The sequence below is a fragment of the Salvia splendens genome, chromosome 11 (assembly GCF_004379255.2).
Source record: "Salvia splendens isolate huo1 chromosome 11, SspV2, whole genome shotgun sequence".
Lineage (NCBI taxonomy): Eukaryota > Viridiplantae > Streptophyta > Magnoliopsida > Lamiales > Lamiaceae > Salvia > Salvia splendens.
Genome location: NC_056042.1, coordinates 14,807,918 through 14,829,017, shown reverse-complemented (window position 1 = coordinate 14,829,017; position 21,100 = coordinate 14,807,918). Strand labels below are relative to the sequence as shown.

General features: G+C 38.5%; 1 pseudogene; it reads right to left on the bottom strand.

The window, feature by feature from the left end:
- Window positions 1-2,608: 2,608 nt before the first annotated feature.
- On the bottom strand, window positions 2,609-20,557 carry LOC121754482 (annotated as a pseudogene).
- Between the last annotated feature and the right edge of the window lie 543 nt (window positions 20,558-21,100).

Here is a 21,100-nt window from a genome sequence, read left to right as displayed (position 1 = left end):
TCTTTAATAAAATAGAGTAGGGAAAGATTTGCTAGGACATTCCAATTAAAACATGGAACGAAATAATTAAGGGATCAAAATAAATAATGAATAAATTCCTTCTCCTATAAATTAGGAGATTTCGAATCCCCCTAAGAAAATAATAGGGGCCGATTTTTATCAAGAAGGAAGTAAGGTAATTAGGCTTTAGGATTTAATTTGGATAATTATCCCAAAACAAATAATTAAATCCAAGAAATAGAATTCCTCTCCAATAATTTGGTAGTGGCCAATATTTCCACAATAAAAGGACAAGGTAATTATTTATGATTCTATCTTAAATCTCACTCCCCTTAAAAATATAATTCACCGCAATATATTTCATTCCACATCAATTAATTTAAGTCACGCCATAAAATCAACGAAATTGACTAGGTCAAATCAAAATTAGGTCATCGAATCAATCACATAATAATTCATCATTTAATTCGTGACAATCAAAGCAACAAATGCAACGTCTTAGGGTTCCAAAATTAGGGTTCGAAAAGTGGGGCGTTACATTCTCACCTTGCAGATTATATCTGCAACCCTGTGACATCATCTTCAAAGTACCCTCTCTCTTCTTACTTCTCTCTGAACAAACTTTCTGAACCCTATCAAAGATTCATCATACTTCTATCTATTCTCACCGAGCCTACCTCATATAAACAAGCCTCTCAACACCCTGAGTGGGTTTTAGCTATGCAAGAGGAACTGCAAGCTCTGGTGAGAACTTATACATGGTTGATCACCACTTTACCACCGGGGAAGATTCCTATATCATGCAAATGGGTTTATAAGATTAAATTCAAGGTAGATGCTATGTTGGAAAGATATAAAGCAAGGCTAGTTTCAAAAGGTTTCACACAACAGGCTGGGGTGGATTTCCATGATACCTTTTCACCTGTTGCTAAGTTAACTACTGTCAAGATGCTACTGGCTTTGGCTGCTATACATTGTTGGAATCTTGCTCACCTAGACGTCAATAATGCTTTCTTATATGGTGAGCTTGATGAAGAAATCTATATGACACTACCACCTGGATTGGAGGTCCAACATCCAAGTCCAGAATCTGGTGGTAAGCTTGTTTGCCGATTGAAAAATCCCTATATGGTTTGAAACAAGCTTCAAGACAATGGTATTTGAAATTTTCTCAAGTACTATCCGGCTTTGGATTAGCTCAGTCAGCATCAGATCACTCATATTTCTTTAAAAGATCAGACGATGGAGGTTTCTTTGGAGTAGTGATCTATGTGGGTGACATTCTTGTTGCTTGCAGTAACCCCACACTCATTAGTGAGTTCAAGGATTTTCTTGCTGCCCATTTCAAGTTCAAGGATTTGGGAAATCCCAAATATTTTTGGGAATTGAAATTGCAAGAAACAAAGCTGGTATATTCATTTCACAACATAAATATGCCTTAGATCTTGTCACAGATGCTGGTTTACATGGCTGCAAGCCTTCTAATACACCTATGGACTCAAGCAAACAATTACAACAAGATGAAGGGGATCTTCTTGCAGATCCTACCATTTACAGAAGGTTGATAGGGCGCCTTGTGTATTTGTGTATCACTCGGCCCGACATAACCTTTGCTGTTAATAAGCTAAGTCAGTTCCTATCTAAACCTCACACTGGTCATATGATAGCTGCTGAAAAGGTTCTACGATATCTGAAAGGAACAATTGGCCATGGACTTCATTATTCAGCCAATTCTGATTTGTCGATAAGTATATTTTCTGATGCGGATTGGGCGGCTTGTCCAGACACTAGGAGAAGCATTTCTGGCTTTTGTTTGTTTCTGGGAACTTCACTTATATCGTGGTGCTCAAAGAAACAACACACCGTGTCCAGATCATCCGCAGAAGCAGAGTATAGAGCCATGGCGCTTGCATGTTGCGAGGTGGTATGGATTGTTGCTTTACTCAAAGATTTTGGGATAGAAGTGAAGAAACCAGTGCCTCTCTATTGCGATAATCAAGCAGCGGTCTACATAAGCTCAAATCCAGTCTTCCACGAACGCACCAAACACATTGAGATCGACTGCCATACCATTAGAGAACGACTCACCGAAGGATTGGTCAAGCCATTACATGTTCGAAATAATCTTCAGCTTGCGGACATCTTTCACAAAACCTCTTGCAGCAGGACCTTTTCATGATTTGCTGTTCAAGATGGACTTTAAATCAGTCTACAGTCCATCTTGAAGGGGGAGTATTAGAGAAAGAGCAGAAACCTCAACCGAAGGAAGCCATGCACACGTGAAATGATCTTAGCTCAGCATTTTACATGTGAATGAAAGGGAGCATGCACAGCTGTCACCTAGCTGGATTCAGTTGTTAGTTACTCAAGTTAGTTAGTTAGTTTGTTGGCTTTTATCGTGTGTGCTTGGTCTCACCTGCACCATAGTCTTTGTAGTATATAAGGTGGTGTATCTCATTGTATTTTTCATATAAAACAAAATATCAATAAACAGAGTTATCTTCATTCTCTTCAAAATATCTTCTTCATTCTTTTCTGAACACAGCAATGCTGCGTGTATAAGCTTGTTACATACAATCCCAATAGATCAAATTCAACAATCCACACATACAATACAATCTGAATAGATCAAATGCTCCACACATTCTAGCCCGAAGTGTTTGCACTAAGCAGAAGAATCTCTTTATCCTGTCGGAAAAATTGCATGTCAGATTCTTTCAAGCACACCCACGCTTGGATTCCGTCGTTGCTTCTGTTGTTCAGCATAATTATATGATCCGTCACCGGCACCGTTGCGATGCTCACCCACTCCGGATTTCCGAACCCAAAATCCAGCGCTCGTAGTCGCAGAATTTGGAGAAATCCATCAACCATATCACCTTACAATCTTCAGTCTCAGCTTTCTTGTTGGCATCCAAGAAATTGCCGACCAGCAACTTCCGACCAAACTCTTTGTCCCCGAGCACCGGAGCGCAGTCGCGGACGCCCTGCAACGTGGCATCTCGGATCCTCCACGCCAAGGCGGGAAAATTCTCCCCTAGAGCGGCTGACGCGGTGTGGTCCGCGGCGAGCTCGAGGAAAGAACCTGAAAGCCACGTGCCAAAAGCCTGCTTTGGCACGGGCGGGACAGTTCTTTCCCGAATATTGATAAGCTGCCTGATGAGGGCGGCTCGGGGCTCCCCGCGGCGCGCGATGTCTGCGCGGAGGAGGGCCTGGGTGAGGAAGGTGGAGACCGCAACCACCCTCGACAGCGGCCGCTCAGATATCAGCTGCTGGCTCAGTCTCTGTATGGCCTTGCTGTCGAACACGTAGCGCTCGACGATGATTTTTTGGTGAGGTCTGTCGCTGTGGGATGGAAGATTCTCGGCGGGAAAGTAGGAGTGGTGGTCGAAAAAGGGTTTAATTAGTAGTTTTCCGCCTGTCTCTGCGGCCTGGGCCCAGGCCGTGAGGAATGAGGTGAAGGAGGTTGATTCAATGAACCTATTGTTCACAAATGATAGAAATATAACTACAACAAGAGATGTGATTTAGCAATCCAAAATTAAGATTAATTTTTAATTATTAGATTAGCAGATTTAATGGTTAATATAATGTTAGGTGGATTATATTTTATATTTAAATAATTGCTAAATAAAATTAAAGAATATTAATATCAATTGTCTCTTATTAAAATTATCCTAAAACTTTAAATTTACATAACTCTCTCAATTTAAATTATTTTTTTGTAAAAAATATATCAAATTAAAGGTAATTTTATAAGGATTCTACAAATGCATATGTTCTGACGACGTTCGGATGATGAAATTTGATGATTTTTATTTCAGTTTTTGTATATGTTGATAAGGAGATTTTTTATCAATAAATATATCAAAAAATCTCAATATAATGCATGTAAAATCTCAATAAAACTGTGTTGATATTTTTGTGTACTTCTGTTGAAATATTTATGTCATTATGTTGATATAAAAAACACGAAATTTATGATATAATAACAGAAAGACAATCTTACCATTTGTTGATATGTTTTCTACTCCTATTTATTGAAATTCGTAAGATTTAATCTCATCCACTCATTATAAAATTTAAGGGTAGAGATTTAGTCTTGATTTTGGATTATGATGCTATAAGCAATATAGGAGGACCCACTACAACAATATTCCACGTCAGCGTACTATATGGATCACTACTTGTATCACCTGTGAGATGCGCATGCCGCGATGGCCAAACCCCCGCACTGAAACCTGTTGATTTGGACGGCGAGGATTGGATCGGTGGGCCCATCGGCGGCAGCCAAGTCTACTGGGAGGAGTTGGTTCAGCTGCTGGGGATCCACGTGGCTCTTTAGGATGAGAGAGAGATCCACGTCGACTTGAGCAGTAACAAAGAGAACACCTTGGTCGTTGCAATCCACTGTTGTTTCTTGTTGAAATAGAAAAATTAAAATGTAATTAGTAGCTTTTAATTAGATAGTTTAGCATTTATCCAGCTATATTTAAGGCATATTATTGTAAATTGTAGTTACGTTCTTCCAAAATGTAGTACTTAATGAAATATCCACTTTTACTCTCTTTTTTCTCTCTGCAGTTACAGAGCAGTTTCTTCAACTTCATCAATGGTGGTTTCTCGCCTCTTTCCACAGTTTTTCCTTTTGATCCTCAAATTTCAACATGGTATCAGAGCGCAAATCTGCTGCGCCTCTGATTACCTCTATCTCCTCTATCTTTTGTTTTGATTTTTTGTTTTGATTTTTCGTTTTTTTCATAGCTAGGGTTTGTGACTTTGATTCGTGAGAGTTTTCTGCCAAGTCTCTCACCGGATTCAGTCTTCTCACCGGTGCTCCAGGTTTTTCAATTCTCTCTCTTCGGCTTTGAAATTTCCGCCGATCTGAATTCTCAAATCTGTTCCTCAATCTCAATCTCATTCTCTGTTTTCTCTCTCGTTTTTTTAACTTTGCTCATTGGATTTGTATGATCCAAGTTTGTATCTTTGTTTCTGGATTTGTGTGATCCAAGCTTGTATCCTTTGTTTCTGGATTTGTATGATCCAAGTTTCTCTCGTTTTAGTCACCGATTAAAATCGATTGATGTTTCTGTTTGAGATATGTTTCTCAAATTTGTTGTTGATTTTCTGAATATGTTTTCAGATCTATCTCTGTTTTCCGATTAATTCGGATGTTTGTTTAATATCTCTCTCCGTTCAAAATCGGATGATTCTCTGTTCCTTTCTCATCAATGGTGTTTTTCATCTTCAGCTCTACTGTTCATCTTCCTTTACATCTTTGATCTGTTTTTAGTCTCTCTATTGTTCTTCCTTTGGTTGTGAGGTTATTATTAGTAGGAATCTTAGAGCTCAGCTTGTCAAAATCCATGAAATTCAAGGATGGCTGCACAATTTCTTCTGGATGGCAGGTGTGGACATTGCTGTATCAGATGATAATCAAGTTTTTTGTGAAGGGGGAGTTAGGATGACATGGAATAATTCTAGGTGTTCTCGGCCGTGGTATTTGATGTTGGTTTGTGATATGGATCTGAATCTTGATTCAAGAAGTACTAGTGTGTTACCTTTAAAGGTTGCATTTGTTGAGAGCGGCAACTCCAATTCCAGCAAGTGGATGATTTACAAATGTTGAAAATGGATTTTCTAAGGGGAAGGTAGAAGTTAGAATAAAATTTGATGTCTGTAGTTATTTTTGTTGATTAATGCGTTTGTCAAGATTGGTTGCATTTGTTATGCTTCCATCTTGAGGGAGACTGTTGAAATAGAAAAATTTAAATGTAATTAGTAGCTTTTAATTAGTTAGTTTAGCATTAATCCAGCCTATATACAAGGCATATTATTGTAAATTGTAGTTAATTTCTTTCAAAATGTAGTCGTTAATGAAATATCCACTTTTACTCTCTTTTTTCTCTCGGCAGTTACACAGCAGTTTCTTCAACTTCATCAATGGCGGTTTCTCACCTCTTTCCACAGTTTTTCCTTTTGATCCTCAAATTTCAACATTTCTCCTTGTTGTACCTCCCTGCTGGCGGGTAGAAGTTGGACAAGATTTGAGCCATTGATTCTTCCAGCAAAACACATTTTGATTTTCTATCATCACATGAATAATAGAGGATTCGGATGGGATTTTAATTTGGTCTAAAAGAGAGATTTTGTAGTGGCCGGGTTGCGGTGGAGTAGCCTTGCATGGTTTCACTAGCTTACGCGTCATTTCGTTCACTTTCATCTTCACCTTCACAAACTGATCAAATTGAGATAGGACAGTTTGTAAGTGTTGTTGATATGAAGTGAGGAGGCTCAGCTCAACGCTTGCTCTATATATGGATACTCAACTATCTTAATCATACGATTAAAAAAACATGACAGATAACACAACCAATTAAATTTGTAGTAGCTGGGGAGCAACCTACATCCATGCCACAATCACCATTACTCTACATGCATTATGTATAAAACCTCGTTTATAAAATGGGCTTTTGTAAATGTGAGTCATATCCAACTGGATAATAGAGAAATAATTGTAGCAAATCACTCCTTCCGTCATATGAGAGTATGCAATTTTGACTAAGATGATAATTTTTTCTTTTTGTATGGAACATAACTATGGCTTTTACAATCATTATTGTAATTTATCGGTATTTGTAGGATTTCGGCAATTTAAAATTTATTTTATACTAATTGATAAAGTTTTCTATTGTTAAATTTTTCATTATGCTAAAATCATTAATTATGTTATAAGTAAACTCAATTAACTAAAAAGAAATATAGGAAGGGCATACACGTTTTTTTCAGATATATAACAAATAATCTCATTTGATATCTTAAGCTATCAAATAGTAAGATAAAATTTTGTTATCTTACAAAATTAAAATAAATCATCTCACTTTGAGTTATCACATATGTAGCTTGACAAACAAGCACTAAGAATACTGACTTAGAGACATAATGTCTGTAGCCATAATGACCATATATTGTTTTGCATAACAATTCATATATAGACTAATATATCCTTATTTTAAGTCAAAGGAAATTAAATAAATATTTATGTAGTTGATACGCTCGAATTTTGCACGGTTTTAAGGCCATTATTTGGTCCATTTTGAATGTCAAAGTTGCATTACATGTCCATTATTTGAATATTTTATCTATTTTGGTATTTTGACATGTTTTGTGAGAAATGTGCACATTTGAGCTTAAAATGGAGTCAAAAGCGAAGTTGGAAATTTGGAGCTGTTCTGCATGTCCAGCAGTCCACTGCAACACAGTTGGCCGACCGCTGGCGCCCAACGACCGCTAAGCCTGTAGAGGCCCCGCTCCGGGAAAGTTGTGCATGGAAGAAAGAACACGCCCAACGACCGCTGGGAAGTGCATGACGACCGCTACGAGGGTCTAGAGAAGTTACCGGATGATTGCCAGCGACCGCTGAAACAAGTGCAGCGACCGCTGCCCAAGAGACAGAAGCCTCGGATCAACCCACAGCGACCGCTGGCCAAGGTGCAGCGGCGAGCAGATTTGCCCTACTTTCTCTCCAAGATTACCATATTATGTAACCCTTTTCCTTAGTTGAAGAATGGCAATTTTCTCCCTATAAATACCTCCAAAGCTTCATCAAAAGAGATCTTCATCTTTGCCAAATAATTTCCAGAGCTTAAAATTTATAGTACTTCATTGTGCAAGGGTTGAAGAAGGATTCAAGAGATCATCAAGGCTACAAGGATTCAACCTTTGGGTTTTATTTGCTTTAGTTCTTATGTTTCATGGTCTTCCCTACAATCTATGTTTTTAGCTTATTCAATCATGTGTAACTAAACTCATAGGATTCTAGGGATGTGTTAGTAACGACTTTGGTTATACAATTCCTTTTTCTATTTAATATCCGTTTTGGTATTACTTTGTTTCTTCCCTAAGTAATTGGATAATGCTTTACGTTTGAGTGACACATTCTGTGATGATTTATTATAACTTGCTACATAATCGTGAGAGGAGGTTGGCGAGTTAGATCCACTTAGTAGACACTACAATTAGCTTCCTTTAAAACGACACTGTTAATTGAGAATGAGGACTTTTCAAGGGTCTTAGGAGCTTTTAGAAATTACGTATTTAAGATTGACAACCTTAATGTTTGTAATCAACGTTTGCATCGCATCAGCATAAGCTAGATGACTCGTTCTATCAAAGTAAGAATTGTGCTAGGGTGTTGTAGTTGGAATTTGTATAACCATAACTGTGAACGCACATCCCTGGAATTCCCTTATCTCTATATTTTTGTCTCCATGATTTATTTGCAATTAGTTGTTTACTTCTTTCAAATTGTTTTGTTTTAAAAAATCTCCAAAACTTTGGTTTTCCAAATAGTAATTGAGTTTTAGTAGAAGGTAGACAGTCTGTGATTGTTTTCCCCGTGATCGATATCCGGTACTGACCTTTAGCTATACTATTTCTACTCTGTATACTTGCAGGTATTTATGGTGCTAATAAAATGTGCATCAAGTTTTTGGCGCCGTTGCTGGGGAATACAATTCACTTTGTGATTGATATCTTCAAACGGACAATTTTACTACTTTGGATTTTAATTGCTTTCTGTTTTTAATTTTTGTTTATTTTTTGTAGTTTTGTTTCTTTCAAGTTGTGTATACGAATGCGGTCTGGGAAGAACATCTTAGAGTCGCTCGATCTCAAACTTGAAAGGACCCGTAGGAAAATAAGAAGTGATCAAGGATCAATGGCAGACAGAACAGAGATAGAGAGGCTTCAGGCCATGGTCAAGTTGTTGATGGATGAGAGAGACGCGAAGAAGGCTGCCCGCGAGGAGCAAGAAAAGAGGAATAAGGAGATAGTGCCCGTGATGCATATGTTCAATCACGGGAATATGATAACTTTTCCCGAAGGCCCTCTTATTGATGCTAACAATGTTGAGCGGTGAATGCCCCTTATACAAAGGGTTGAGCAGTTCCCTTTTGCAGCCAGGGACACGGAAGACGCCAACCGCCACCTCTCGAAGTTCGTGGAGATTGCCAACACTTTGAAATTAAATGGTGTCGACGACGACGCCATTAGGGTAAGACTCTTTCCTTTTTAATTAATTGATTCTGCTAAAGAGTGGTTTGAGTGTCTACCCACAGAGCAAGTCTCCATGTGGAAGGATATAGTATAGTGGTTTCCTTCCTCGGCAAGTACTACCCGCCAGGCACGATCTTAAAGCTCGGGAGTGAGATCTTCCAGTTCATGCAAGGCCACGACGAACCCCTCTACGAGAGGGTCTCCTGTTTCAAAGGCCTCCTCCGCAAGTGCCCCAACCACGGTTTCACCGTGGACCATCAAGTAGGAATCCTTTGTAATGGATTTAATGAGAAAATTTGTGCTATGTTGGATTCAGGGGCTAATGGAGGATTCTTGCGGAAGAATCAACCGGATGCCATGGCGGTTATTGAGGAGTTCGCCACCAACAGTAAGGGGTGGTCGAAGGAGAGGCATAACTCAAGGAGAGTAGCAGCTATAGAGGAGCTCGAAGAGAGCTCCTTTGCAAAGGATATGGGCGATCTTAGAGTTCGGGTTGACCAAATGGACACATCGAGAAGAGAGGATCCGACTCTACCGACCTCCATCATTGCGGTCACCAAACCCGACGCTCCTCCTGCTCCTATGGAAGATGTCAACTATGTGCAACAAGGAGGCGGTCCCAATTGGCCTTACACCAAAAATTATCGCCCTAACCAGGGGACGGTAATTTCAATAATTATAATGGAACCGTCCTCATCGTAACCTTTCGTACTCTAACATTAATTTCTTGCAACCCCCAGCAGGATTTAGTGTGAGCAAAGGTGGAGTAGTTAAACCCATCAAGAAGGAGGAGAAGTACGACCAAGGCATCATGAAGATTTTAGAAGTGCTAGTGCAAGATAGGAACAACAATGACACCAAGACTGAAGTCGTTGAAGCAAGGTTGAACAACCTCGAGGCCGGAATCAACACAATTTCCACTGCTGTCTTGAACATAAAGACTCAAGTGGACCAAGTCCAACAAAAGATTGAGGAGGACAAGGCAAAGACCACACCACGAGTGGCCGATATAAACAAGAAGTGGGTCACCAAGTAGAAAAAGGATGAAGGCAGCACTTCCGGAACGAATTCTGGGGTCTGCCTGACTCCCAGCGGACCGCTGCACACCCCGCAGCGGGCCGCCACCGAAGAGGCAGAGGCGCCCACCAAGCAGGAGCTTGTGCGGCACAATGGGATTGTATTCCCTTTCCAGCCAAAGAAGAAGTTTAAGCTTGAAGTGCAGTTCAAGCACTTTTTACATATGTTCAAGATCCATACTAATATCCCTCTTGTTGAACCGTTGCAGGAAATACCTAGGTACGCGAAGCTACTAAGAGAGGCCGTGATGAAGAAGAAAAATCCTACAAAAGCCGACCTTAAGTTGCCTCACCATTGTAGCGAGATTATTCAAAGGGAGAGAGCCGTGAAGCAAAGAGATCTCGGCCAGTTCATTATTAGGTGCTCGATTGGAGAAGGGAAAGTGGACAAGGCCCTTTGCGATCTAGGGGCTAGCATCAACATCATTCCACTGAAATACTTTGAAAATTTCAACATCGGACCACTCAAGACGTCGGATGTGATCATAAGGTTGGCCGACAACTCGGCAATCAAAACAGTGGGCATGATTGAGGATGTCTTGGTAAAGGTAGATGATTTCATCTTCCCTGCAGACTTCATTATTCTTGACATAAAAGTAGATAAGAATGTACCTCTAATCCTAGGCAGAGATTTTCTAGCCACATGCAAAGCTCTTATTGATGTAGGTAGAGGCGAGATCACAATTAGTGACAACTACAGTCGCTCCACTTACAACATAGAGAGCGAAATGCTTAAGTATGAAGAGGCGCAACAAGCCAAGATAGAGCACGAATGTAGGGCGGTCATGATGACCGACACGTCTAAGCCTTTTAGGCCATTAGAAGGTAAAGATCTTTCTAACCCTTCTATTTTTATTGTTAATCCTCTTCCTCAAGCTCCCAAAAAGAGCAAGCCTAAACATGCTAAACCTCCCTTGCAGGAGAAGCCTAAGAAGAAGAAGAAGGACAAGTAGCCCCAAACTCTAGTCGACCCAAAGTCTATGTAATCAAGACCTTGAACGGAAGATACAAATGGTGGAAAAGGATTTGCAACAAATTGGTCCCGTTCAGGGTTTTCAGCACTAGAGTCGTCGATCCGCCCACCTAGTTGGGTCACTTCAAGTCGAGCCAATGACTTTAAACAAAGGCGCTTGTTGAGAGGCAACCCAACGTGTTTTTACTTTTTCCCTTCATTTTCGTTTTTCTATTTTTCCTTAAAATTTTCAAGCATTTAGCGACTGTTGCACTATCTACGGCGGTTGCACTATCTACGGCGGTCACTGCCCAGTTTTTAGTGTGCAGGAGCAGGTCGGGCCCTAGGGCAGGTGTAACACCCCTTATCCGATTAATTTAATAATCGAATAAGTGATGTCACCTGTTGGTACAAATCCCGACTTAACAGAAAATCCTTGATTCTTTTTTTTATATTTTTTTTATACAAGGATATATCATTTCCCTTTACTTGGCAAACGGAAAAACTGCTATATGACGGCTGAAATTAGACCATAAACCTGTTTCCAAAAGTCTATATATATATATTTATACACCTGGATAACGAAGTAAATGAAACGTCCAAACTCTATTACACTTTCTATACATGCCACATCTAGTATATCCGAAAGAATTTTCTGAACACAAAAAGGTTGGCTAGTGACCCGACTTGAGCAGTTGTACATCGAAAGAGCTAATCTGTAGGGGGGGGAAGAAATGGGTAAGCTTCAACAAGCCCAGTAGTATACTCAACATTAGAGCCTAATTTTCGGAGTTAAGTAAACATTATACAACCTATGTGTTTACAATATTAACCCTTGACTATTCTCCAGAACCAACATTCTCATAACCATATACATATCAAAATAACCAACAATAAAAGTATGACCTTTATATCGTCCTCCCTTGATTTCCTAGGACTTACTTAAGGCATAATCATATAATCTCATAGTATACCAATAAATATGATCAATTATCAGTAGCTAGTGTCGAGCAAAATCATAACTTCATACAACGTCAAATCATGTCAAACATTGTCATATTCACCCTTTTTGCATCAGAGGATCATTAGCATCAGAATATATCATTTAGCATCACATAATATCATTTTTCACATAAGCATATAGTTTTCACATATCGTCGCCTTGATCATATAACGTCATATCTTGGCATTCACTATCGTATAGCACTTTATATCATATAATCACACCAACGCATATACAGATCACTACAGTTTCACATATCCAAACACATATGACAAAACATGCTCTCATGTCAGATATATCAGAGTTAACAGAGGTTTCACACAATCACATATCATAAAACACATAGCGATCACCATTGTTCTCACATATCAGAACACATATAGCCCCTTTAAGTGCTTAGTGACAAACAAGTGTACGCGGACCAGATCAGAAACAGAATCAGATACAGACGCGGCAGAATCAGATACAGACGCGGCCACGGTCCTCGAGTGGATGCCGCACAGACCACCCATTAGGGTGCAGACAGATAATCAGACCACCCATTAGGGTGCAGATCAGGCAGATCAGAAAGGGGCCCATCATACAACAGACGATCCTCGCTTCGGTTATCCAGAAGACGAGTGATCACAGATAATGCAGCGCTGCTGTCCTATGGCATGCCAATTGTACCCACATAACACACTCAAGCACGGGGTGTAAACACAGTCAAATATACTCATTTTCATATCAATACTTATTTTCAATAATCACTAACATAACACATCAGTATCTTCTTTTCATACCATATCAGATCAGATAAACAGATTAATTCCAATTCTATCAATATCATCACATATCCAATATTCACATATTTCACGTCATAAGCAAAATATATAGATCACATAATGTATCACCGATTAACACACAATATTATATATGCAATCACGTAAACTTAATTCAGGAACTAAGACCTAATGTAGAATATACTACCTTAAAATCCAAAATGCCATACTAGATCACTTTAGTCCTTCGCCTTATCCTTGCCCGTGCTATCTCTCGGGGCAGGATTACCTTTCAATAAATAATTCTTATCAACACAACACCAAAAATAACTTAAGCAATAAACAAGTTCTCTTTAGTTACTTCTTTTGCACGGAGTACAAGAGGTCAAGCCTATGACAAAAGAATCCCCTTGGTGTCTAGCTAAATTTTAAAACAAAGTTCTTTCAAAAATTCCAAGTAGGTTGGGAGATATGGCCATTTTCCTACTGTCTATCACGACCTGACAGGTTCTGGCAGCTGTGTTTGGAGATTTTCTAAAAATAGTAAATGACATCCAAATCAGTTGAAATTTTACAAAGACCTCAACACATCAAGGTTCATGCAGAAAATTTGAAAATACAATTTGCAACACCTTAAGGGTGTCGAAAACTTCAAAACCAGCAGCTGAAAACAGCAAAATATACCCAAACCTAGCCGAACAGCGCAGTCCCCTTTTAAAATTCATTATAAATTCATTTCAATTCGGATGAATCTGCATTTTGGCCACATAGCAGAAGACACATAAAAGTATGTCCAGTTAAAATTTCGCAAGAAAAAGAGATCGTTTACTTGGTTAAACTGGAGTTGACAAATTCGACAAGAACATGACACAAAAGGCTATCTCCTTTATTTCTTTCACCACATCATAATATATATTTACAACCTCCAAAAACCTTTTATCTAAGATAATCCAACTATATACTCTAATTTTACTTAAATTTAAATTGGGGAGAAACCAATTTAAGAACCCTAGCTTTAAGATGAGGCAGAAATTGAACAAATTCTAACGGTGAGGGACTTGCTGGCTCAAAGGGAAGACAAGTCTACTCTAAGATTGTCGGAAACCGGCGACGGAAGCTGCCGGAAAGCCGACGGCGACGGCAATGCAGAGAAGAGAGATGGTGTTGTGTGTGGGTGAGTAGAGAGATGTTAGGGCAAAGAGGGAGATGAGGGGAGTTTGCTCACTTTCGCCGGAGGAGCAGCCATCCATCCTTGTGTAAAAGTGGGAGTGAAAAAAATGTAGAATGGGATTGGAGTTCCCGTGAATTCTAGAAGGGAGATTAGAGATAAAAATCTTTCACCCCTCCAACCTCTTCTTTTTCTTATTCTTTATTTCATTTCCTTCTTTTCTTTTATTCTTTCTTTATTTCTAATAAAAAAAACACCACACAAACAAATAATTCACATGATAAGAAACTATCTACACACTTCTAGAATTTAATTTATTTACGACTTCCGATGCATTTGAACTAATTAAAAAAAAATTGAAAATTCGGGCCGTTACAACTCTCCCCCCTTAGGAAATTTCGTCCTCGAAATTTCATCTAAATTATTATGTCGGGTTAGGCACTTTTGTGCCACTCCTTTAAGGTAATCTTCTAATCTCACTCTTCCCCAAAAGAAGTCATAAACACGGTAGAAGACAAAATGGAGCATAACAGCTACTTTACTCCCTCTGTCACAAAGTCCAGTTGAGCATTCATTGCAGACACCAAACAAAGACCGCCAAGTACTGTTAGATATGGTGGGAGCTAGAGCAAACAACAAATCTAAGGACGTTCCATGGAAATGTACAGAAATATTGAAACGATAACCTTGAACAGATGTATGAAAGATTCCTGACGACCTCCAAATGAACAACAAAGACAAACCTAATAAAGTGAACACGGCAAATCTTTCACTAGCAGACACAATCAATCTTTCACTAATAGCACACTGATCCCACACAGACAGCCCGCATAGGGATCACAAGGTGAGGAACAACCATCACGTTAGCTTTTAAAGCAAACAGGACAAGGCAATGAAGAGAGACAAACCTCACCAAACACTCATCAAAGGGGGGCGATTGATGCCACTCACTCAGGGCTGCAAATCAAAACTATGTTTATGAATGAAGAAAAGCTGCTATTAGTAGTGATAATTTTGCATCATCAACGGCAATCCCAGAAACCAGTGCTCCCCAAAATCCACAACACAATATATAAAAAAATTAAAAGCAGATGAGATGAAGCAGAGGAAACCAATTACCAAACCAGAACAGAACAACCTTCCAGTGAAAACTATTTAAGACCCATCGAAAAGATAAGTTCTGGAAAATGAAGGTCATATCAACAAGCAACAAGAAAGTCTAGATAGAAGAATAAATGGAATAGATAAAATTCTAAGCCCCCTCTGTTGCCAGCATCAAATATCTTAAGATCCTACTTGGATTGCACATAACTCAACATCACCTGTCACAGGATGAAAGCGAAGCAACCATATCTACAACCACATTGACGTATGCACATAAGTAAAGTGGAAGAAACAGACCAAAGGGAACCAAGCATGAGACCATAACTGCTTTCTTATGGAAACTGATACAGAGCCACCAAATATCTCTGGATATAAAAGAGCATAACAGTAGGTAAGCTGAAGATCTATGTGGAAGAGAAATGGTGTAAAGCAACATACTACTCCCTCTACTACCCTCCATAAACATGATATATCAATGCCAGGACGAAGACTTTCAAAATGGTAAATCCAGGAAGAACAAACTAGTTCATCTTTGATTTGAAAGAAGCTCTAGCAGATGAAATAATACAGAGTCAAAAGTATCGATGAAGAAGAAAACGATTGTGATGAAAAATCAATAGTAGAATGTAGTACAAAAGCAATAAACATGAAAGTACGTTGTGCCACTTTGCGAGTCAAATATGAGGACCTTAGACAAAATGGTTCAAACGAAGGTGTGAAGAAATCCATCAAGGAATGACTTTCTAGTGCAGATCTACGAAAAATATTAGCTAACAAGAAATAAGGATACGGTTCAGAGGTATTTATTGAGGCAAAGATTCAGAGGTTTTACAATTCAAATGTTCAACGAATATGATATCACAAAATGTAATTCGGATCAAGATGTGAAGACACCAATCGAAAAGGTCGATTCATGAATTCCTTGGAAATGAATAAATCAACAGGAAACAACAATGATAAGATATAGATGATCCTTTAATACATGGTAGCAGAGCGACTGACCAAAAGATTTCATCATATAATTGCAGAGCAGTTTGGAAAGATTAGCCAAAGGTAAGAATGGAATGGCTTCAAAGTTAAAACCAATCAGTTTGTCGAAGAGGGAAGCTACCGAGATTCGAGTTACGTGGAGTGGCCAGTTCCACGTAACTACTGTCTCAGTCACACAGAAACTCTATTCCATATATCAAATATTCCTAACCTCCGGAACCATTTAAACAATCGAAAGACATAAACGAATGGTCAGGGATATAAAGGTCAAACAAAGTACGACTAATGTGATAAAAATTTCAATAGAACAAAGACTAATCAGCATATTCTCTGAGCCACATTTGGTTTGAAGTTAACAAACATTATGGTTAAGGAACAATAGGAATATACGAATCATATCAGTGACTCCATATGTGTCGAAGATGGTACAAAGAAAAACATCTCATAGAGATGATGATTGAAGCATGTCATTAGAGACAAAGGTAAAACATCAACTCAAATCTCAAGTTGCATAAATGTCTCATGATGGAAGAAAATTTAAACAATAGGGTTAAGCGAATGAACCAGTGTAATTTAGGCTTTAATTTTGGCAGAAAAGACAGCCGACGATTTATATCGAAGAGGTCAACAAAAGATGATAAGGTTAATATTCCATCTCTTAAAACAACTATCGAAGAGATTTATAAAAGACGTAAGCTCGAACAACTTCAGACAAAAATTTATTGACAAAATGTCACAAATACGGAAATATTGTCATTTGAGACAATAAGTCACAAAAGACAGAAGGTTCAACCAAAAATATCCCAAGTTTCGAGGGTAGGAATTAGGTTTCACATAAATAACTACAAGTGGCTCCAAACTCGGTACAGAAAATAATGACATAGAGGTGGTAGATAAGTAAGCAATCAATGTTTAGGTGACCTAAAAGAATACAATTATCAGGAATTGATCAAAGTGGATCATTTCAACAGGAAAACACTTCCTTCAATTATCTTGCAGGGTCAACAAAAAAAAGCAAACATGTTGGAGGGTTTAAAACAACAAATGTGAAATAATAGTAATAATTCAAGAATGTAATAACTCAAAGATCACATGGCAAAAACAAAAAGGAGTTATCACCAGATTCTCACTAAGCTGATGAAGTGCAACGAAATTTAGAATTAAGGACATCTCATCATTCAGGTTAGCAATACAACAGTCAATGAATCCCAAAAGTCAAGCTATATGAAACAAACTCTTGTCATAGAATATTTTGGATAGAAGAGTTCTATGAATTATGGAATGGTCAAATTCTGACAATATAATAAGGTGACAAGTGGATAATCCCAGAGACTTTAGAGAATATACATATAGACGATCCAAAAAAATTTTCAAATGAGGATGAAGAATTATTTAGCCAACAGAATGCCAACAAGAGGAGGACCAACAACAATTCTCAAAAGAAAAGATCATGGAGGACAGTTCTCATTTGTCATATTCAGACCACTAGACCATAATAGCTGCATCAAGTCACTAGCAAAGACACAGATCAAAATCCTATGTGGCATGTTCTAGACTCGTCTCAAGCTTAGGACCGCCTAAACCTAAGCTCTGATACCAAAACATGAAACACCCCTTACCCGATTAATTTAATAATCGAATAAGTGATGTCACCTTTTCGTACAAATCCCGACTTAACAGAAAATCCTTGATTCTTTTTTTTATATTTTTTTATACAAAGATATATCATTTCCCTTTACTTGGCAAACGGAAAAACTGCTATATAACGTCTGAAATTAGACCATAAACCTATTTCCAAAAGTCTATATATATATTTATACACCTGGATAACGAAGTAAATGAAACGTCCAAACTCTATTACACTTCTATACATGCCACATCTAGTATATCCGAAAGATTTTTTTGAACACAAAAAGGCTGGCTAGTGACCCGACTTGAGCAGTTGTACATCGAAAGAGCTAATCTGCAGGGGGGAAAAGGAAGGGGTGAGCTTCAACCAGCCCAGTAGTATACTCAACATTAGAGCCTAATTTCCGGAGTTAAGTAAACATTATACAACCTATGTGTTTACAATATTAACCCTTGACTATTCTCCAGAACCAACATTCTCATAACCATATACATATCAAAATAACCAACAATAAAAGTCTGACCTTTATATCGTCCTCCCTTGATTTCCTGGGACTTACTTAAGGCATAATCATATAATCTCATAGTATACCAATAAATATGATCAATTATCAGTAGCTAGTGTCGAGCAAAATCATAACTTCATACAACGTCAAATCATGTCAAACATTGTCATATTCACCCTTTTTGCATCAGAGGATCATTAGCATCAGAATATATAATTTAGCATCACATAAGCATATAGTTTTCACATATCGTCGCCTTGATCATATAACGTCATATCTTGGCATTCACTATCGTATAGCACTTTATATAATATAATCACACCAACGCATATACAGATCACTACAGTTTCACATATCCAAACACATATGACAAAACATGCTCTCATGTCAGATTTATCAGAGTTAACAGAGGTTTCACACAATCACATATCATAAAACACATAGCGATCACCATTGTTCTCACATATCAGAACACATATAGCCCCTTTAAGTGCTTAGTGACAAACTAGGGTACGCGGGCCAGATCAGAAACAGAATCAGATACAGACGCGGCTATGGTCCTCGAGAGGATGCCGCACAGACCACCCATTAGGGTGCAAACAGATAATCAGACCACCCATTAAGGTGCAGATCAGGCAGATCAGAAAGGGGCCCATCATATAACAGACGATCCTCGCTTCGGTTATCCAGAAGACGAGTGATCACAGATAATGCAGCGCTGCTGTCCTATGGCATGCCAATTGTACCCACAGAACACACTCAAGCACGGGGCGTAAACACAGTCAAATATACTCATTTTCATATCAATACTTATTTTCAATAATCACTAACATAACACATCAGTATCTTCTTTTCATACCATATCAGATCAGATAAACAGATTAATTCCAATTCTATCAATATCATCACATATCCAATATTCACATATTTCACGTCATAAGCAAAATATATAGATCACATAATGTATCACCGATTAACACACAATATTTTATATGCAATCACGTAAACTTAATTCAGGAATTAAGACCTAATGTAGAATATACTACCTTAAAATCCAAAATGCCATACTAGATCACTTTAGTCCTTCGCCTTCTCCTTGCCCGTGCTATCTCTCGGGGCAGGATTACCTTTCAATAAATAATTCTTATCAACACAACACCAAAAATAACTTAAGCAATAAACAAGTTCTCTTTAGTTACTTCTTTTGCACGGAGTACAAGAGGTCAATCCTATGACAAAAGAATCCCCTTGGTGTCTAGTTAAATTTTAAAACAAAGTTCTTTCAAAAATTCCAAGTAGGTTGGGAGATATGGCCATTTTCCTACTGTCTATCACGACCTGACAGGTTCTGGCAGCTGTGTTTGGAGATTTTCTAAAAATAGTAAATGACATCCAAATCAGTTGAAATTTTACAAAGAGCCCCTCAACACATCAAGGTTCATGCAGAAAATTTGAAAATACAATTTGCAACACCTTAAGGGTATCGAAAACTTCAAAACCAGCAGCTGAAAACAGCAAAATATACCCAGACCTAGCCGAACAGCGCAGTCCCCTTTTAAAATTCATTATAAATTCATTTCAATTCGGATGAAGCTGAATTTTGGCCACATAGCAGAAGACACATAAAAGTATGTCCAGTTAAAATTTTGGAAGAAAAAGAGAACGTTTACTTGGCTAAATCGGAGTTGATAAATTCGGCCAGAACATGACACAAAAGGCTATCTCCTTTATTTCTTTCACCACAACATAATATATATTTACAACCTCCAAAAACCTACTATCTAAGATAATCCAACTATATACTCTAATTTTACTTAAATTCAAATTGAGAGAAACCAATTTAAGAACCCTAGCTTTAAGATGAGGCAGAAATTGAACAAATTCGAAAGGTGAGGGACTTGCTGGCTCAAAGGGAAGACAAGTCTACTCTAAGATTGTCGGAAACCGGCGACGGAAGCTGCCGGAAAGCCGACGGCGACGGCAATGCAGAGAAGAGAGATGGTGTTGTGTGTGGGTGAGTAGAGAGATGTTAAGGCAAAGAGGGAGATGAGGGGAGTTTGCTCACTTTCGCCGGAGGAGCAGCCATCCATCCTTGTGTAAAAGTGGGAGTGAAAAAATGTAGAATGGGATTGGAGTTCCCGTGAATTCTAGAAGGGAGATTAGAGATAAAAATCTTTCACCCCTCCAACCTCTTCTTTTTCTTATTCTTTATTTCATTTCCTTCTTTTCTTTTATTCTTTCTCTATTTCTAATAAAAAAAACACCACACAAACAAATAATTCACATGATAAGAAACTATCTACACACTTCTAGAATTGAATTTATTTACGACTTCCGATGCATTTGAACTAATTAAAAAAAAATTTGAAAATTCGGGCCGTTACAGCAGGCCTAGGGCGGGTTGTAGCGGCCGCTTTGTGAACCGCCACGGCTTGTTGGAGAGGTGCCATTTTCATAACACGCGCAGCGGTCGCTGCAAAACTCGCAGTGGTTGCCACGGAAGGGGCTGAGACGCATTTTTTCTTATTTAAGGTGAGTTTTCTCTCTTTCCTTCCAACGTCTTCTCCAATTCTCTCTTGCACACGACCCCAACTACAAAATATCACCAAATTCACACACCCACACTCTTATTCTCCCTTTCAATTACGAATCTCAAGCTTTCATCGTCCAATTCTCTCCAACTCAAGGTATGAATCATACTTTTAATTTCTGAGCTTAGATGGAATTCTTCCATTGATTTTGCTCTTTCTTGATAAATTATTTGGTTGAAAAGCATGTGTTTAGTATGGGGGATGGGTGTGTGATGATGTTTTTACTTGTGTTTCATGGTTGAATTTTGCATAGGGTGATGAAT